The sequence below is a fragment of the Meriones unguiculatus genome, chromosome 4 (genome assembly GCF_030254825.1).
Source record: "Meriones unguiculatus strain TT.TT164.6M chromosome 4, Bangor_MerUng_6.1, whole genome shotgun sequence".
Taxonomy (NCBI): domain Eukaryota; kingdom Metazoa; phylum Chordata; class Mammalia; order Rodentia; family Muridae; genus Meriones; species Meriones unguiculatus.
The window spans coordinates 36,917,552-36,936,850 of record NC_083352.1 but is presented as its reverse complement, the minus strand read 5'-3'; the positions used below and the strand labels follow the sequence as shown (position 1 = coordinate 36,936,850).

Genomic DNA, 19,299 nt, shown 5'->3' with positions numbered 1-19,299 from the left:
GTTGTGTCATTTAGTCTTTGTAAAAATGTCAGAACATTTGGGATGCTTTAAGGAAATAAAATATTATCTCTTACCTGAGAAATGTCCTTCAAATTTGTTCTGCATTTAAAATATATCTCAAACTTAAGGAATGTAACTTACGGGGAAAAGTTTTATAAAAATTATAAAACAAATATGCCTATATCTATACTTACCTTAAGACACCGATACTATTAATTTAATTAAAGCTCAATATATACTTCTTTAATCATAATCTCCTCCTCTCCCCAAAGGCACCCATTATGTAAATTTCTTACTTGACAACCCATATATTTGTTATACTGGTTGATGTAGGTTTCTAACAGATATCACTTTTCAAATTATTCTTCCCTATGTCTTATGGATAGTTTTTAATCTTAAAACTTTTTTAAGATTAATGTACTATGTTTTATTAATTTTTCCATATGTACTGAGATCTTTCTACAGTCAGAGTATAAAGTTTTAAGTCATAAACTCTGTGTGATTTCCATCAAATCATAAGAGGACTAAAAAGAAACAACTGAAGTGTTACAAAATTTTTTTGGGTATGGTCACTGAATGGCTGGTATTTTCCAGGAATTGCTACAGCTCACCTCAGACGTACAGACCTGAATGGTAACTGTGTTCCTTATTAGTCAAGAGGGCTCTTCTCTCACCCAGAGAAGTCCTGGAGACAGCTGCCCTGCTTCTGGGTTTCTTGCTGTAAATTTAGTGAGCTGCTGCTGTCACCTGGGTGCCCCGTGGTTTGGTCAGTTTAATTAGGGATGACTGGTTGCCCCTTGGAGCAGTTCTGGGGGTTGATCTTGGGCATCCCAGGCTTCTGTTGGTCTGAGGTTGGGGCTCTGTGTCCAGTACCCAAGCAGTAGTCAGTGGCAGGTGAGCTCTGCTCTCATGCGTGCAGCTGGAGACTAGAGTCAGGAGCCTGTGGATAGCCAGAAACTTTTCCAGAGGTAGGTGTCCTGAGGTAGGGCCAGGTGTTTCCCCTACCGTAGGGTTTCTCCCAACAGAAAGGCCCAGTCTGTGGAGTTTGGGTTGGTGTGTAGAATGCTGGCGTTTGGTGACTCCAAGCTGGTGACTGGGCAGGAACCTGAGACCTTTTCCTGGGAACTTTTCCCTGTGTGCCCAGGGGTGGGGGTGGGGGTCAGCTGAGTGCTCTAAGAAACAACTGAAGTATTACAAAAATTTTCATTATAGTATTTCATTAACTGAACATAAAACTATTTAAGATGTTAAAATAGTTTTTTATGGTCACTTAGAACCACCGATAACTATACTTTATTAATAAATCTGAATTAAATTTAGTATTTTATTAATTAATTCCTAGTCCATTCTCGATATGTAAGGCCATTCTTAAATTGGTAAGTACGGCTGAGTGCTAAATGTTCTCAATTTTAATATTCATTAACAGTAAGAAAAGGTCTTTTGTGTAATGCGTCCTATGATACATATGTCCTTATTCATTTAGAATATTAATCAGAAAAGGAATAGTTTGAATACATAAGGTTCTTGTGTATAAATGGAGACATAAATCACAGGCAGCCTTCTTTTGAATTTCTATTACAGAAATGGATAAAATTCTATGAAAAAAAAAATCTCACAACAGTGGAGCATTCTCACCTCAGCACAAACAATTACCAATTTGTTTTAGATTGCATAAGCTGTTTTAGATTGCATGGAGCTTGCCACACAAGACAAAGAGAAAGAGTGCCGATTCTCAACAAAACCCATGAAAATAAATACATTCATGACACTGCTTGAAGCAACATATTTTATATGTAAATAGTAGCTATCATAAAGTAAAACCAAAATAAATAAGAGCTGAGGAGGTGACTCTGTCAGTAAGGAGCTCAGTGCACAGGCAGAAGGACTTGCTGGATCCCAGGATTAATGCAAGAAGCCTGCCATGGAGGGAAGAGAGGGACAAGAAGATGCCCGGATCTTGCTCTCTCACCAGTCTTAGCCAGATCTGGAGGCCCAGGTCCTAGTGAGAGACTTTGTCTCAAAAAATAATGTGAATGGCTCCTGAGGAATGCCATCTCTGGGTGACCTCTGGCTTCCACACACAGGCGCCCACACATACACACATTGCACTCTGAACTCACACATGTACACATGAAATACACAAATAACCCCCGAAACTTTCAGAGGTGACTTTCATTCTGCTTTTCACAAAATATTGCACACTTGATTATTTTCCATTGCTTGGAAGCCACATATTTTACTGATCTCACTGTTAAAGCCTAGGGAGCTCCTTCCTTTGAAATTAGGACTTATTTAGCCTTGAGTGAAAGTAATCATAATCTACATAAACAAAATGCCGACAATTTAATTTCATCTCAGAAACACAATTAGTTTTCTTCCTCAGACTCTGAGGCAAAGGGGTGATTTTTTTTTTGAACCCTATTTGCTTCTCACTGAAGTAGGTTACAAGGGCCATGTCCTACTTCAGAAACAAAGTCTTCCCTGAGCAGGCACCAGGCCTATTTGCAATACTTAACTACCTTGAACTCACCACTTGAGCTTATTCAAGGACATGCTCTTGAGTGCAATGCAGATGCCGGGCCGTACCTTCCAGCGTGGGCCCTGCTAGTACATGGTGATGTAGCGCTAGTCTAACTGCACCTTTACAAAGCAGTATTTGTTTTTTTTTTTTGATGGCTTCCTACACTTAGCAGTGGTATTTAAACATTCTAGTAAAAGACAGGGGATCCGGTGGATATGGCTCAGTGTTAGAGGATATGTCGATATGCTGGGAGCTGCCAGTTCAATCATGCACATGTGTGTATGCATATACACCAAGAATACTTATAGATATAAATATGAGCTAGAAAAGATTTTTGGTATAGATAAAACTATATTTAGAGGGCTGGTGTTTTGGCTCAGAGGGTTAAAAATCACTTGCCATGTAAGTTTGATGACCCCCAGTTCAATGGTCAACCCCTAAGACTCACCCACAAAACTGGATGAATGTCTCAAAATTGAAATTCCAGCATACCTGGGATGAAATGGGAGGTTGATACTAAAAAACAGCCCAGAAGCTTGTGGGCTGGCTAGCTTGGCATAAACAGAGCTGCAGACACAAGAGAGACTCCATCTCAATAAAGTAGGAGAGATCTGACTCCTAAACTTTGCCTCTGACCTCTATACATATGCTTATGCCTGGATGTGTGTGTGTGTGTGTGTGTGTGTGTGTGTGTGTGTATATGTGTGTGTGTGCACACGCTTGTGTGCATGCATGCCTCCCTTTACCATCACACACACAACTGTGATATATTAAAACTAAATTTAAAAAGTGCGAAGTCCATATTTGGAAGCTATTTGATTCTGTGTTCATTAAGCTCTGATAATATGCAACCTCATAAAATGTCTCCAACGTTCTTCCATGTTTTCAGAATTAAACATCTGAGAGCTCAATTCAAACAAAACCAAACCACTGGGATTATCACTTGTGACTGAATTTTAAGCCAGCAAACTTCTCGGGTTTGCAAATCCCAATGAGTAAAGTACCGATGAGCAGAATGCCTGTCAACGAGCAATTAAACCAATTGGAAATGATATTTGGAGCAACATTTTCAATGGGTTAAAATAACCAAAGCACAGTGCTTTAAAAATGTATGCTCCATATACCCCCCCCCACATATGTGTGGTATGAGAGTGTATACCTGTGTTCATGTGTGGTCACATGTGTGTTCACGTGTGTGTGTATGACAGTCAGAGGTTCTCATCATGTGTCTTTCTGCATTGTTGGTTTTTCCTTTCTGCCTATATTTTCTTTCTTATGTAATATAAAAGTTAAGATTGGTTTTAATTTGTAAATATTTCACCCCAAAATAAAAATGAGTGTTCTGGGCTTTACTAACACTACTCTTCAATAAAAGTAATCAGAGATCTTTGAAAAAAAAATAGTTAGTTTCGGGATCAGGAAATATACCAAATGAGTATAGGAGCCTCTTGTGGAGACAGAAAACAAAAATAAAAAACAAAAACCCTAAAAGTAATAGAGACACCATCAACAATCAGTAGAGCCAACCAAGGCCCAAACTGGAACAATGTGAGAGAAGAAAGGTAAGATAGCCCTGCATTAACTGTGGGCTGTGTGAGTTACTTATCTCAATTCTATGACAAAACACCCAACAAAAGCAATGTAGACAACAGGAATTATACAGCCCATCATGGCAGGAAGGTATGGCAGCAGCAGAAGGAAAGAGGCTGGCCGCATTGCATCCACAGTCAGGAGGCAGAAAGTGATGGATTCCAGGCCCTAGCTAAGTTTCTCCTTTTAATGCAGTCTGGGATCCCAGTCCATGGCATGGTGCTGTCCACATTTAGGGCAGGTTTTCACACTTCATTTAATCCAATCTAGACAGTCCTTCACCTCAAGCTTGTGTGTTTAGTGAGTTTTGATCTCAACTATTAATATTTAGATCACATGACTCAATTATAGACCAAATGTCCACGTGTTCATGATGACGTGGATAAATGAAGTAGATTTAAACTAATGGAGTGGAGTTACAAATATTCATTGCAGAAGAAAGTCAACCAATGGTATGTGGTGCCTATGTGGTAACATAAGCTACTAAAAGTGAGCTTTTGAAGGTTTAATCCCCTGTGGTTCAGGTCTGGTTCTCTGCTTCCTGGTCTGGGCATCATGTGAGTAGTAATGGCCAAATGCCCCCACCAGGGAGCTGCTTTGCCCTGCCCACATGACAGACCATCGCCACTGGAACTGCGAACCAAGATAAACCTTTCCTCTTGGAAGTTTTTCTACCCTGTATTTTTTTTTCTCACTGCCTTAGAATCTTTTTTTTTTTTTATTTTTTTATCAGTTACATTTTATTAACTCTGTATCCCAGACGTGTCCCGATCCCTCATTCCCTCCCAGTCCCTCCCTCCCTCCCTCCCTCATCTCCACCGTGCCCCTTTCCAAGTCCACTGATAGGGGGACCTCCTCCCCATTCATCTGATCCTGTTTTATCAGGTATCTTCAGGACTGGCTGCAAAGCCCTCCTCTGTGGCCTAACAGGACTGCTCCTCCCTTCGGGGGTGGAGAGGCCAAAGAGCCAGTCATTGAGTTCCTGTTAGAAATAGTCCTTGTTCCCCTCACTTTGGGAAACCAATTGGTTACTGAGCTACCACAGGCTACATCTGAGTGGAGGTTCTAGGTTATATCCATACATGGTCCTTGGTTGAATGTCAGTCTCAGAAAAGACCCTGTGCCCAGATATATTTGGTCCTTGTGGAGCTCCTATCCTTTCCCCATCAGACTAACTCCCCTTCTTTCTTATGATTCCCTGTACTCTGCCAAAGGTTTGGTCATGAGTCCTTGCTTTGAAAACACTGCTAGTTAGAGTCTTTCAGATGCGCTCAGTAGACTCCTGTCATACGTTCAATGCACATCCCATCTGTCTTTCTAAATGAGGATTGATCATCTTACCCCATGTCCGCTCAATTGATTATCATTTTTAGGTGTATAGATTTCATTATGTTTATCATATCTTAGAGGTCTATATAAGTGAGTATATCCCATGTTTGTCTTTCTCCTTCTGGGATATTTCACTCAGAATGATCTTTTCTAGATCCCACCATTTGCCTGCAAATTTCATGATTTCCTCCTTTTTGATTGCTGAGTAGTATTCCATTGTATAAAAATACCACAATTTCTGTACCCATTCCACTGTTGATGGACATCTGGGTTGTTTCCAGGTTCTGGCTATTACAAATAGAGCTGCTATAAACATGGTTGAGCAAGTGTCCTTTTTGTGTACTTGAACAAACTTTGTCTACCCTGTATTTTATCAAAATAATGTTGAAAAATAAAAAGCAGGTGGTCAAAGATATGGTCAGCAGCCATATGTACTGTTGATACCGTGCACCCATGTGATCTGATAAGACCGGCACTTGCTCTGAGGTATCCTGGTGGTCCTCCTCCCAAGGGTCCAACCCGTGGGTGAGGACAAGGTGTCCAAGCCAAGGGGTTAAGAGGTGCTGGAGTAACTCCACAGACACTGGGAGCCGGGTGAATGCAATCTCGAGGACAAGCAGATGCAGACTCATTTATTCCAGAAGAGAGAGCACGTTATAGAGCTTAGGGCAATCAATCAGGTTCCTCCACATCATCTCCCAGCCTGCCATTGGTTGTTCATCTCCGTGCAGGCTCCCCAACGTCAGGCCACACACCCTCCACCTGACTACTTCTGTAGTCACATCAGAAGAAGTCTCCCCAGATCATGAGCCCCAATGTTCTCTTGCCCGGAATGCTCACAGGTTCCCTCTCCCAAGCCAGTGAGCCCAGTTTAGTTATGAAGAAAAAAAAAGTAGGACATATTTCAATAGGACAGTTTACAAAATACCTGACAAGTATTTCCCAAACTGTCATGCCCCTCAAAAACAAGGAAAGAAACTGTCACAGCTAAGAGGAGCCTAAGGAGGAATTACTAACTGTAATATGATAGCCTGGAAAGGATCCCAGGACAGGAGAAGGTCATTAGGTAGAATAAAGGAGAAAGCATGGGCTTTAGTTTTAATAATGTCATTATCAGTGAACTTTATTAATTATAGTGGGATACTATTTAATATGTTTTACTAATAAGCATGAGACATAAGATAACTCTTGTCTTCATTGTTTTCCCCTAAGTATAAAATTGATCTAAAATAAAAGGTTTGGTGGAAAAAAAATACAAACGAAAATCTTGCTTGGTCTGTTTGCATTCAGTTTCAGTCAACAGTTATAAAACAGCAGTCTCCTGTGAGGAATACATGCCCGTCTCCTTCTAGCTCAGGGGATGTGGACTAATTTTGTAATGTGTGTGGATCTTCCATCCCAGAGTTAGCTATCTCAAACTCTCCTCTCCATTAGCCGTTCAAGAATGGTGAAATTGCCAGAGATATCTATTTCCCTTAGCAAGACAGGGGTGAACAGAAGAGATGGTCTTGGGAGAAACAGAAAACAAAACAAAACAAAACAAAAACATGGTGGGACCTGGGGACTCAGGGGAGTCCTCTGTGCATTGCAACAAGGATGTTGCACGCCAGTGTGGAGGACTGTCTTAGAGAGAAGGGCAGGCTCTAGGATGGCTGTAGGGAGTGGGCATAGTAATGATTAGTTTTTAATCCCTCCTCTCCCACCTCCTTCATCCGCGTTGTTCCTGAGGCTCAAGCACCATTCAGGGCAACATGCATACTTGGCGAATGATCTATCAGTGACTTAGCTCCCTGTCCTGCTCTCTATTTCAATATTTCTTATTTCAAATATCCTGTTTGGTAGAAATTAATGACTTCTCTGAGGATGAGTGCTTTGTCTGTGCTGCACAAACAATCCTCTTTGATCTATTGGGAAGGACACTCTGATCTAGACCTGATCCAAATCACATTATTGTTTTTTTTTTAAAGAAAAAAATTCATTTTATGTGAATTTAGGTTATTATAATGTATCCATAAAATATATAAGTATGAAATGGCTCATTTCTTTCTGGTAGTAAATTAAATGCAAACTGATATTAATTCAGAGATATTTGCATTCTTAAATGACAACTGAAGTCATTTGTGAAAAAGCCTTTTAATGGTCTGGAGAAGGATGTGCATGTACCTAGGCTGGTGTTTATTTCTGGTCTGGTGTCTTTGTTCTTTTCCTTCTGAATGGATAATGGAACTGCTTGAAAGATGAAACTTCGATGCCAGGGTGCATTTCATGACACTTTCCTTGGTAGGACGATTCTGGATTAAGTTATGTTGTTCTCTCAAAGACCTGGGTTTGAGCACTTTCTTCTTGTTTTGCTAACTTGCGGTTGCTCAATTTTTGTATGCCAATAAATCTTACGCCAAGAATAGTGAAGCTGGTGTTAAACCAGCTCCTACACATACTAACCTCGTATTTTGTTGTTGCTGTCTCACAAGGCTTCATGTAGCACCGAGTCACATAGCCACTTTGTGTAGCCCCAAGTCATCTAAAAAGTACAAACTTTGTCTTTTTTTTTAAAGTACAAGTTGTTAAATTTAAAACTGATTGTAAAATTTCCAGAAAAGAAATTTTATGGAATTTTATTTGCTTATGAGTCTGTATTCATAAATGTCATTCAGTTTAGTCTAACTGAATCTTTACTGAGGTCAGCAATTCACTTCTCTGAAATGTCTTCAGATTGGGTACACACTGTCCAATTAAGAAAATGTCAAGTTGAATCTTAGTTTTCTGGGTGGCTTTCAGTCCTATGGTGGCCTCGCAGTCACAATGACTTTTCCGAGACTGACCCATGGAGGACCTACAAGTATGTGACCTTCCAAACTGGTCCTATTTTCATTGGCGATTATGTACTATGTCTGGAATCCTGTTGCTTGATGCTTTTAATGAGAGGAATAATACCCGAAAGTATTTTGACATCCAGCCAACAAAATTTATATGATCAACAAAGGAATGTTTTCAGATCCTGTCCTTGATCACTTTTGTTTCTGAGGTCACATATTTGCTGAAGAAAGCCATTCCTCTCTCCTCCTTCCTGTATCCTTGCACATATCCATAAGTGTGTGTGTGTGTGTGTGTGTGTGTGTGTGTGTACCCACGTGTGCACATCTCTGGGTCTCCAAGCCTCTCTGAGAGAAGCTGACTTCACCAACTACTCCGTTATTCCTCATTTATATTACAAGCAATAGGAGCAAACATTTCAATGCTTACATTCAATGCCCTGGGAGTCTATCAGTGGAGCAGGCAGGGGAGGGGGGGGATCTGGGGAAGTTTATTATTTTTCCACCACTATATTTGACACCACCTTTGGAAACTGAACAAAAGACACACTGTCGAGAGGACGGACCTGGACAAAATGTCACTGTTTGTTCTTCACAAGCACAGGGGTATATTTAAGCAAAGAAAGACATTCCATAGCTCTCCTGGGACTTCCTTCCTTCGGCTGAGTTACACCAGCATGCTCACACCACTCACTGTGTTTCAACCTGTGCTAGAATTTAAAATGCAGGCTTCTGTTTGCCGATGCTTAAATACCACACCGACAGAAATTCATATTAGACTTGTCCTCAAAACACCATAGGATAAATAGGAAGAAGGAATGTGTATACACGTGAAATTATAGTAGAGGTTGTAGAAATAAGAGTGCCTTTGTTTGACAGCTTCTGTACTTATACAACAAAGCCTCTAAAGTCACCAGAAGTCACCTGGTTTTTGGATAAGGTTTCCAGTCCATGCTTACTGACACTCGCGAAACTTTTGGCGATCGTGGGCTGAGTTTCGAGCAAGGCTAGGTAGAATGCTTCTTTCATGTGGAGCCTATGTGAAACCTGGTGGCCTTGGCTAGGTTTCACCTTGAGTTTCACATTCAAACAATCCAATGTTTCAAAGTCAAGTCAAAACAGGGCATGAGGAAGGAGGGACAAACCGGACATCAAATGGCTCATCGGGATGGGATTGCAGTCTACTGGCTCAAAGACTTACTCTTTCCTAAGTCTTTGACTTTGCATCTATGCGAACGGCACTACTCCTGGCTCTAGGAACACAGGTACACCTGGCACTGCTCACCGAGCCTTCCTGGTGCTAACAGGGACCATTCCTGACCCTCAGAGATCCTTGGAAGCCATGAAGCCCTTGTTCAAAGTAACAGGGGGACTCAAAGGTTGACTGTTTCCAGAAATAAGATGATTGATATGCTCTTTATTAGGCAGATTCCAAGAGACAAGGGAGCAAGGCAACGATGGAGACCCTTTTCCTGCTCTTCCTACGATAATCCACACTCTAGAAGGGAGAACTCCACATGCTCCTGCTTGAAGAAGAACATTCCTGGAACGTTCCCTTTCCCTCTGCCTCCTTCAAGTTCTTTCTGGTGGCTATTGGCTTCCTTCCTTTACACGGTTCACAGAGCAGACTGAGTAGCACTTCATTAAAATCTGTGCTATAAAAGCATAGATTTTGCGTCAGCTCTAAGAGGCAGGCTCGGAGCCCACAGCCCTCCTGACTGGATTAGACTCCTAGCCTTGAACAGAACAGGGGCAGTATTACCAGGGGATACCCAGAGTGGCAGCTAACAAGCAGGTTTTAAAATATTCAATGCTTGCAGCAGAAAAGAGGAGGAAACAAATACAACAATAGGTGTGAAGTTTTGAATATAAAGACATCATTGAAAGCTGATTCATGATTTGTAAACATGTTGACAGTTTGTTCTAGGAAGCTCCTTTTGTTTTGTTAAATACTTCATCCCACACATCAAAGAGGTTTCACTAAAACTTTTGGCTATTTAAGATTTTTTTTTTTTAGTTTATTTTTTTTGTTCTTTTTTTTTTTTTTAGTAGTGTTTTGTTTTTTTTTTTTGTTACTCAAAAGATCACTATGCCATTTAAATAAATGCTTTTTTTGTTTGTTTGTTTGTTTGCTTGCTTGCTTGCTTTTTCTTTTTAAACCAAAACTCTTTTGGTAAAAAGCATCTTGAATTGCCAGGGATTTCAGTACTCATGTTTAAGAAAGCAACAATTAGGCTCTAGGCACATGGTACTTTGGGGACTCAGGATACTCAAGCAGGGATTGACAAAATCGGTTCTGTGAACTGTCTTTGCTACTTGCTTCTAGATATCTTGAGTTGTCAGATCAGCGGCTGTCAACCTGTGGGTTCCGTGATCCCTTTCAAGATCAAACAACCTTTTCACAGAGGTCACCTAAGACCTTCAGAAATGTCAGATGTTTACATTCCGATTCATAACGGTAGAAAATTTACAGTTATGAAGTGGCAACGGAAATAATTTTATGGTTGGGGTCACCACAGCATAAGGAACTGTATTAAAGGGTCGCAGCATTGGGAAGGTTGAGAACTGCTATGTTAGAAAGTCAGTGCAGAGTCAGAGCTTTGCCAGAAAACATTATTTTTAAGTTAAAGGTTCCTTTATAAATAAAGTCTAGAACATAGCAGGGGAGAACCCAAGCCAGTAGATTATCTGAAGGAATTGGTATCAAAGCATTAAGGGGGAAAAAAGGCTTAAAAAAAAAACTGAATATGGTAAATACTCACAATCAAAGTAAATGGTATGTTTGAGGTTAAAGTCCACAGATCAAAGTACTTTGCAAAATGTCAAGTGCAAGCGTAAGGGGGGTAGCGGGGGGGGGGGGGGGCGGGGAAGAGCCAGAAAACTATCCAAAAGAAAAAAAAAATGTTTACTGTTTCAGTAGAGAAAATCCTGTCAGAAAATCTACCTCATAAGAGAGTAGGCTTAGCTGAAATTCAGGTCGGAAAAGGGATTCTCAAAATCAGTCATCCCAAAGTGCACTAGGAATATACCACCCAATAATAATAATAATAATACTCCCCAAACAGCCTCTTATTCCACACCAGTAGCAAATAAAACAGTGTTAGGAGGGGTTCATACTCCTCATACAGCCACCTTGGTGTCCGTCAAGAGCATTTACCCAGGTGGGCTGCACCTTGTTTGAAGCATGCCTTTAGAGAGTTAAAATAAGAAAGCAGTCTAAACAACGAAATGATGGTGTCTAGAGGTCCTCTCCGCCCTGGGCAGCCAGGCTTAATGAGAACTCTGAGACAGCGCTCAGGTTCGTGGGGCAGCCACTGGGACAGAGGGCTTTAGGCAAAGTTTACAATCTCCTTTACAAAAATGTGCAATGCTGCCGCCGCATCCCAGCACCAAGTGTTTGCCTGGAAACCCTCGACCTCCTCCTATGTTCGCTAAAAAGTTATTTTAGAGGCATCAGTCATGACCGCACCAGAAAACAAGTAATTTCAGAATAAAAACTTTACCTGGAAGAGGCTGAACTTCACAGTTGTTCCAGCAGAGGAAGTAGGGGTCACTGGCCTTTTACATGTAGAGATTGTTTAGTTAGCCCTTTTTAAAAGGTCTTGACCTCCAGAGGTTTAAGATTAAGTCCAATCCAAATGTCTGCAGGGAGGAAAAGGGGACCGAGGGTCAGGAGAGACAGCAACGAGAGAGGCAAAGAATCTCAGCTGCTGGGTGGTGCTCCCGGCCTGAGAGCATTTGAGCTATTTTCAGCATTACCAGCAGCTGGACTTGTCTGTGAAGGGATGAAAATGCCTTGCCCAAATCACCACCCCCGGGGGGGAAAACCAACACAAACCAGGAAACCCACAACAACTTGGTTCATTGTGCAAATATTCATTGAAATTTTGAGGAAAACTGCCAGCGCTATTGAAAACACACACACACACACACACACACACACACACACACACTTTCTCTTACTTGACAGAATCTTAAAGGAACACTGACCGTGCCTTGCTCCAACCCTGAAGTTTTCAAAAGGGTTTGCCTGATCAGTAGAAAGTAAGATGTTATTGTGGTCTATTGACTGGGGAGACTTCTCCTTGCTTGCTCACAGCGGGTCTCAATGCAGCATTTTAGATCCCAGGTGGGAATATCGGCTAACGGCCAATTCTTAAGACCACAGGCAAACAGTTTCTCTCTAGCACACCCCTACATTCCCACTTTAACTATGCTATTTTTGAAAGCTTCTGGGTTAAGCTGATGACATTTCTTATCTGCTTACTAAGACTGGGGGACCGTTCAGTGACATGATGCAGAGGGGCTTCGGCCTCCACAAGTCCATTGCTGGGGGGGAGGATCATTCACACTGATTTCCCAACCATGACTGGAAAACTTAGATTTTTTTTATTTGCTTTTCTGAATGAATGACCACAATCTAGGCTTTGTACCTGTGCGTGTGTAAATGTTAAATGTAACGTTTATGTGGCAAGCATCTCTTGGCTAACTCGCCGTAAGCTGGGTCTCTGAGACTACAGGAATAGACAGATAAATATTGCTTTGGCATTTAAGGATCTGTTTTACTCAGGCTGCAAAAGTAAGTAAAAACAGAGCCAAGGTCTCTTTTTACTAACACCAAATAAAAGGACTATGCATGCATCCATCCCTGTTTCACTGGACCCTTGCTAGGTCACTGTCCTCTCTTGCTTTCTATTGCTGTGATAAGCACCATGACCAAAAGCAACCTGGAGAGGAAAGGGTTGAGTTCATCTTAAGGATCACAGTCCTTCACTGAGGGAAGTCAGTGCAGAAACTCAAGGCAGGAACCTGAAGCCAGGAACGGAAGCAAAAACTGTGGTGGAATGGTGCTTACTGGCTAGCTAACCTGCTTTCCTGTATAACCCAGGACCACCTGTCCAAGAGTGGCACCACCCACAGTAAACACTCAACTTGTTTACAGCCAATGTCTTAAATAAGGGTTCCTCTTCCCAGAAGGCCCTAGCTTGTGTTTAAAAAGAAAAAAAAAAAAAAAAAAAAGACAGCACAGCCGTTACGAAGGAAAGGCTGTGGGCCTACCAAGCAAATACTGCAATATTTCTTGAAAAGCCTTGATTCCATCAATGTGAATTCCCCCATTCTTTTCTTCCTATTCCCAGCAACACAGAATCATATGAGCACTCAGAAAGCAATGCCTGACTCAAGAGCTATAGGATTCGCCAGTCTTCCTGTACTTTGTTTTGAGACAAATACAAAACTCATTCTTTCTTTGCACCAATGACATTGCGATTGGTTTCAGTGTTTTGTTTTTGTTTTCGAGAGGGGGTTTCTCCATGTAGCTGTAGCTCTCTTCTCTGTGTAGCCTTCGACTTGTTTTGTAGACCAGGCTGGTCTGGAACTCACAGAGCTCTGCCTGCCTCTGTCTCCCTGAGAACTGGCATTACAGGTGTGTGCCAGCCACTGTGCCCAGCTGGAACTGGTTTTTTAAAACATAGTGGGCCAGGAGTGGTAGAGACTAGAGAATGAAAAGGGTCACGTGACTCTTTTAAGCAGTACAATGATGAAATCTTTCTGCTGAGTTCATCTTACACTAAAATTATGTGGCTATTCTAATTTTAAAAAACTGTCTTAAATTTGAGTTTATCTAATCATCTTAAATAAGGTTAGCTTTGATTTTAAAACATTTACTAGTTTTAAAATATTATAGAATAATGCATTTGCTGCTTTGTTAAATAGTCATATTTTATCAAGTGTTACTCACCTCCCAGTTTAAAATAGATACTTGTTTTCCTTGTTGAATGGTAGTTCTACTAATAAAAATTTGAAATCTATTCTCAGACAAGTTCCTTAAAGTTATTCTTGTAACCTTTTTATAATAGTTTATTTATAAAAAAGTAACATTTTTAAATGTGGTTCCTTGAGAAACTATAAATGTTAATGAAACAAATAAGGATTACTTATCTATAATGTTTAACGGCTATAATGTTTAATCCCTGGCCACTTCCTTTGCACACCAATCTCATGGGGAGCACACTGCCTCACTTTCACGGGCCTGGTCAAGCTACCTCAAAATCTACCCTCAAAGAAGCTATGGGTCTGATCCCTTAGCTTCCATTTAACATCAATCCTGTTGTATACTGTGTCTTGCCAAAGTCTCCTTTGCTCCCAAAGATCCTGAGCCGGAATCCAAGCAGCTCCTTTAAATGTATTTGGTGTCTCAGAATTAGACTTGAAGCATATTTTAAAATGGTACCAGATGGCCTCTCCTGACTTTTCTATGTAACTGTTGTGACTTTTATCTCAACAGTGATACTAATTACATTCATTCATATTCTTTTTTTTTTAAATCAGCTTCCAATAATTCACCAATGAATATATATATAAGTGAGCTTCTTGCTTGGTTCGGAGATGTGAGAACAACGGGCAAAATGTCTGGGTAGAGAGACGTGGCCTCCAAGAAAGAAGGTAGGGTGTGGACATGAGAGCCCTGTTAAAATCCAAAGTGAGGCCAGATGCCTTGGCAGTAACGGAATGTCGTAAGTTGGTGTAAGCACAGAATGGGGTTTCAGACACTAGAGGACGAATAATCTTTCAGATGGAGGTTAGTGGACACGAAGCAGAAGCAAATGTTGAAAGGCAGTTCGCTCGTGCTTTTTTGTTTTCTCCAAAAGCTTAGCAAGAATCTAGGTGATTCCAAGGCCAGTGTTGTATTAGAACAGTGCTCACTAGGACAAAGTTTCAGAGACCAAATATCTAGAGGTATTGACATCCCAAGGGAGGAGCTTGTTAACTCAAATAACACCCTAGTTAGAACCACTGCTAAGACAGATACAGGGAGGAGAGAGTCTTTTTGTTATTCTTTCCTACGTTATCATTCCTCCCTACATAAATGAACATGCCAGTTTTGAGCTTGGAGAACCTCATCAGCCTTTCAGATACACTCCTCATTGTGACAAGTGGCCCCGGGGTGCAAAGAGCTCCAGAGAACTTCATAAAAATAAATCCGCATTGAGGAGGCACATCTGGGCTCACACTGGCAGCGTTTAGGGGTTTCCACTCAGGCTGTAGCTCCGTGGCATGGCGCTAGGCTAGCACATCGGTGCCTTTGAGTCCATCCTCAAGGATAGCAAAACAGACAGAAACAAATAAGAAGCATCCTCCCTCCCCTGCTTCTCACTCCTGGCCTTACTTTTCAGGTGGCTTGTTTTTGTGGGGCTAATTTTAGAGAAACTTTAAAAGCCTGTACTGGCTCAAGACTCAACAGCTAATGTGTGTGTCTACATTTAGCAATTATTTATAGACAGCATGAGGATTTCCAAGAACCTTTCTGTGCAACTTCTTGGATTCATGTAGTTTGAAACTTCTTAAAATTCTTTTCTCAAGAGAACTCAGAATTCCCAGTCAATCATTTCCTATTATTTGTGGGGAATCTCAGGAGGAAGGAAGTGAATGTAGTTTTCCCAGGAATATTGTTTTCAAGAGTTCACCCCCTTTGAAAAGTGAATTGTGCTACAGATACCTGAAGGCTTTCATAGCCTTCCTCAGCTTAGTGGCATTGTCTAAATCTAGGAGAACAATGTGTCATTCTCTTAGGGGAATGCTTTAGTGCTTGGGACAGAAAGAGCCTCCAAAACATTGGCATGGATTTCAAGAATGCATTGAAAAGGACGACAGTCAGATTCCCCTACTATGGAGGCTATAGAAATAGGATAAAGCTGAATGAAAGGAAGGCATGCAAAAGGATGTAAAATAAAGCTGAGCTTGCTCATCAAAGTGAAGTGTGGCAAGAAAAACATTGCTCTTAATTTTATCATGCAGTGGGCATCCATCGGGTGACCTTAAGGTCTTTGTGAACAGAACCAAGCATCAATGCCCCGAGTTGGGAACTGTGGCCAGAGACAGGGGCCTGATCTCTCACCTCCCCCCCTCCTTTACACTTACATCCTGAGCTAAACTGTAAGTCCTGACCAGCTTTGGCATCTGCTTCTATTTGGTGTGACATAGGTCCCTCTGGTTACTGTAACTATTTGAGAGTTATCATATTATACTTTATTTTCACTGCCTGGTTGTTGATGGGAAGCAATGGTTTTCAGAAGATTATTTTGTGCCTATGTGTGACATTATGCCCCAAGTCTGGGTTTCACCAAGTGAAGCTAAGATCCTCAATGAAAGGTTAACGGACTATTATGATCAGACACAAAGAGTTTTGTAAAGAAAACTTAAACTTTGGTTAAAGTTCAGTTTTCTAGTTAAAACTTTACTGTTTCTAATGTCGCTGTTTAAGGGGCTGGAGAGATGGCTCAGAGGTTAAGATCTACCGCTGTGTAACCAGGAAAACCTGAGTTTCAATCTCCAAGCACCTACCTAACAAGCTTGGCATGAACTCATGAGCACTATGATCCAGAGGGGTAGATATGACCAGAGACAGAAGATTCTTGGGGCTTGCTGAGCTCTAGGCTTAGGGAGAGACCCTGACTCAAAGCAACAAGGCAAGGGTTAGCAGGTTGGGGCAGTAAGACTCATTCTCTGTTTCTCCAAGGAAAGGAGAGGGGCTAAGGGTTTAAGTGATCACCAGGGGCCAATAATTTATTCAAATTATGCATGTCTAAACAATGAAGCCTCTAGAAAAAAAAGAAAAGAAAAAAAGAACAAGGTTCAGAGAATTTCTGGACAGCCGACCAAACAAAGGTTCCTATACTCCTTCTCAATTCTTGCCCTTCCTGTGTGTCAATTCATCTGTATCCCTTTTTCCTTCACTCACAATAAACCAGTTAACATGTTTCCCTGAGGCCTTGATTCACTCTAGAAAATTAACTGAATGAAAGAATTGGGGGTGGGGATCCCCATTTGTAGCTGATAGTTCATAAGCTGTTTTTCTTTTCTTAAGGGTTTGGGCCTGACACTTGAAGATTGGAAAGCTTGGGGACTGAGCCCACAGCCTGTAAAATGTGATTCTAGAGTCGTAGACTCCAGGTAGTGTCAGAACTTGGAGTGGAGGATACCCAGGTGCCATCTATGATGAACCGGCAGTTAACCTGTTTCTTAAAGCTGGAATCAATGAACACAACCATCTAAAAACCACTTTATTACATCAGGCTGGCTGAGAGATAGCAGGGATTACTAGGTCTGCTCTTAAGATATCAGGTAAAAATAGACTCAGAAGTGTAACTTCTAGATATCAAAACTAGCACTGAAAACTGCCACTGCATTAGGTCTCAGGCCCACTGGAGTAAAGAATGCTATATGTAAAAAAAATGCAATCAGGTGCCTCAAGTTGTAGGAGGGTCATTATTTGATATAATGTCTCTTTTTTCTAAACACAATAAAGAGGTTGGCTCTTCTAAAACCGACATCGAATGATTAGTGATGCCAAGAGGACTAAGAACACAGCAGTAATTGTCAGGAAACCCAGAACAGGAACCCAGTGTTTATCCTGTTCTTGGTGAACATGGCCAGGTCATTGTTCAGAAAACTTTGTATGGGGTCACTTACGTAGCTTACCCAAGCTTTTAAAATCTAAACCGAAAGACAGAATTTTTCCTTGTTACAGAAAAGACAGTTTGAAAACTTATTCCAGGTCAGCAGCAAACAGTTCCACTTAGGTCTTTTTGAGAACAGTGGACACTGCCACTTGTAAAGCTGTATAAGATTAAGAAGCCCACTATTTCCCTGAACTCAATAAATGTGATGACATACATGGAAAATTTTCTAAGAATTCGTGTATGTTGTGTGTGTGTTTTGGATTCTGATTAAATATCTTTTTTTTTCTTTATTAATTACACTTTACTCACTTTGTATCCCCCCCCCTCGTGGTTCTCCCATCCCAATCCCTCCCCCTTCCTCCACCTTCTGCATGCATGCCCCTCCCCAAGTCCACTGATAGGGGAGGACTTCTTTTCCTTCCTTCTGATCCTAGTCAATTAGGTCTCATCAGGAGTGGCTGCCTTGTCTTCTTCTGTGGCCTGGTAATGCTGCTTCCCCCTCAGGGAGAGGTAATTAAAGAGCAGGCCAATCAGTTCATATCAGAGACAGTCCCTGCTCCTATTACAATGGAACCCACTTGGATACTGAACTGCCATGGGCTACATCTGTGCAGGGGTCTTAGGTTATATCCATGCATAGTCCTTGGTTGGAATATCAGTCTCAGGAAAGACCCCTGTGCTCAGATTTTTTGGTTCTGTTGCTCTCCTTATGGAGTTCCTGTCCTCTCCAGATCTTACTGTTTCCCACTTCTTTCCTAAGAGTCCCTGCACTCTGCTCAAAGGTTGCCCATAAGTCTCAGTATCTACATTGATAGTCTGCAGAGCAGAGCTTTTCAGAGGTCCTCTATGTCAGGCTCCTGACTTGTTCCCTCTTTTCTCCTTCTTCTGATGTCCAGCCTCTTTGCCTTTCTGGATAGGAATTGAGCATTTTAGCAAGAGTCCTCTCTGGAAAGCAATTTTTTACTTTCTCAGACAACTAGGAATAGCGCTTCCTCAAGATCCAGCTATACCACTCCTAGGCATATATCCAAAAGATTCTCAAGTACACAATAAGGACATTTGCTCAACCATGTTTGTAGCAGCCTTATTTGTAATAGCCAGAAGTTGGAAACAGCCCAGATGCCTCTCAGTGGAGGAATAGATGCACAAATTGTGGTATATTTGGAATATTACTCAGCAATAAAAAACAAGGAAACAAGGAAATCATGAAATTTGCAGGTAAATGGTGGGATCTGGAAAAGATCATCCTGATTAAATATCTTAATTGAAGGAATAAGGATAAATTATAACACATTTGATAGTACACCAGGGAGTCACATAAGGGTTTTGCTTTCCACATCTTTTAAGAACTGAAGAACCTGGCTGCTACTGTAGAACCTGACAATCGTTTCTGACTATTGTGGCTAATCTGATACATGTGCTTTAGATATTGTGTCAGGGTTTCTGTATCTGTGATGAAACACCATGACCAAAAGCAGCTTGGGAAGTGTAGGGTTTATTTGGCTTACATGTCCTGAGTCACAGTCCATTGATGCCGAAACTCGAAAGGAGCAGGAACCTGGAGGCAGTTGCTGATGAAGAAGCC

The 19,299-nt window shown here is 41.3% G+C and overlaps 1 protein-coding gene across 5 annotated transcripts in view; it reads right to left on the bottom strand.

Moving 5' to 3' along the window:
• Sorbs2 (sorbin and SH3 domain containing 2) overlaps window positions 1-19,299 on the bottom strand; it is a 313,230-nt gene that overhangs the window by 157,365 nt on the left and 136,566 nt on the right. For all 5 annotated transcript variants that reach the window (XM_060381680.1, XM_060381679.1, XM_060381683.1 and 2 more), the window contains exon 2: window positions 11,757-11,895. The gene's annotated coding sequence lies outside the window, so the exon portion shown is untranslated. The remainder of the gene's footprint in view (window positions 1-11,756; window positions 11,896-19,299) is intronic.